A 1870-nucleotide genomic window follows, 5' to 3' on the forward strand; every position below is an offset into this window, starting at 1 on the left:
AAAATCATATATTACTTTACAATAAAGTTCGATCAGTTTATAACGCATTAATCTAAGTCTCTTAACACTTATTATCAGAATGAATATTTCTTTTAACAACTGAATAGTTTGAAAGACTAATCATTTTAGGTCCCAGGCTCTCGTTTTTTGTTGATTTGTGGCCTGTTTTGACGGTGATTTAGATTTAAAGTAGAGATGATTGCGGTCTATAATTGCTCTTTCAAGGTTTCAAATTAATTTGTGCGTATTACTGTTGATCTGGGGATTCTCCAATATTTCTCGTCCTATTTATTGTTCGTCTATGTAAAACCTGCCTAACACTGCAAGAAATTCTCTCTCTCCTCTCTCTCTCTCTCTCTCCTCTCTCGCTCTCTCCTCTCTCTCTCTCAGTTGAACAGCTTCAGTGTATGTAAATCTTTATCAAACAAGATTTGAATTAATTTCCATAAATACAAAATCTTGTGAGAATTTCACCATCCCTTTCATCAGCCCTGAACATTTGATTAAAAATTATATATTCAACTTTTGATATAGATTTTACTTCTCATAACTGAAACTTCCCCTATGGCAGGTGTACGAAATATCATGGACAAAATGTTTCACAGTTCTATCCAGTAGCCCGTACCTACTATAATTTGTCATCGTCTGGAATATGATGTTCCAGGCGGGAAGTAGTTCCTTCTACCTGTTTACGGCTGTTACAAACTGGATTCTTCCTCGAGGCTGTGAAACTCCAGCTTATTCCATATTTATAGAATTTTCTACTACACCTGGAACTACGTAATATACTGTTAGATATTTTCTTTGTTCATGGTTAGGTAAGGTTAGTTCCGCGATTATTTTGCGAGAGAGAGAGAGAGAGATGAAGAGAGAGAGGAGAGAGAGAGAGAGAGAGAATACATTTAATTAAATATATTTTCGATATATATCGGAACCTATGGAAAAGCAAGCGAGAGAAGAGAGAGAGAGAAAAATCTCTAATGAATAGAATCAATTGAATAAACTTACTATATATCGGAACATTTTGGAGAAGCAAATGATAGATTTCATGAAATGTGGCTTGCTATATCAGAGCCGTTTGACAAGAAAATGAGAAGAGAGAGAGAGAGAGCGATGCCTTTTTCGTCACTGACGAATAACGGATTGTTTGTCATTCTACAAAATTATTACACTTTTGACCAATGTTCCGATAGCTTACGTCTATTTATAAATTTATCTGTCTCTCTTTCTCTCTCCTTCTGGCCGAACTACAACCCACGGCAGTCTATTAACAAAGAGGTGCTTAATTACTTTCTCAAGTCAACAGAGACTTGCAGGTTTTATCTAGGGAAGACAAACACATCATTTTATCTAAGCAATGATTTGGGGATCGAAACGATATTTATTCAGAAAAGGTGTCCTTCGACGAGGATGGATTCGAACCCACGCAGGGAGACCCTATTGGATTAGCAGTCCAACGCCTTAACCACTCGGCCCACCTCGTCGTGGAGAGATTACGAGAGATATCAAGAGATATAAGATATAAGATAAGGAAACAGTGACATGTTTAAGGACTCTTTAGAGGGGTGTTCCCCTGTGGGTGATCACTAGATTAATCTGTGAACTGTAAATTTTCATAAACCGTTCACAAATCAGTCCTGATTAATTAGGTAGACATGAAGGAAATTCTCTCTATGTATACGGGTCACGCCTATGTATAGGAGGGCGTTCCCGTTTGATGTTATTCCCTGCGACTGTCATATGCAAGTATCTGTTGTCTACTTCCCATGCTCGTCGGAGTGACATCGATGCAGAGAGATTTTCTAAGTTCCTATTAGTATCTTCCTTGAGTATAGAGGCGAAGACTCAAACAACTCTGGGTTTGGTTAAC

General features: G+C 37.6%; 1 non-coding gene across 1 annotated transcript; it reads right to left on the reverse strand.

The window, feature by feature from the left end:
- Window positions 1–1402: 1402 nt before the first annotated feature.
- Trnas-gcu (transfer RNA serine (anticodon GCU)) lies at window positions 1403–1484 on the reverse strand. The gene has a single exon. It is a non-coding gene; the product is annotated as a tRNA-Ser (tRNA).
- Window positions 1485–1870: the final 386 nt, after the last annotated feature.

The sequence above is a fragment of the Macrobrachium nipponense genome, chromosome 1 (assembly GCF_015104395.2).
Source record: "Macrobrachium nipponense isolate FS-2020 chromosome 1, ASM1510439v2, whole genome shotgun sequence".
Classification (NCBI taxonomy): Eukaryota; Metazoa; Arthropoda; class Malacostraca; order Decapoda; family Palaemonidae; genus Macrobrachium; species Macrobrachium nipponense.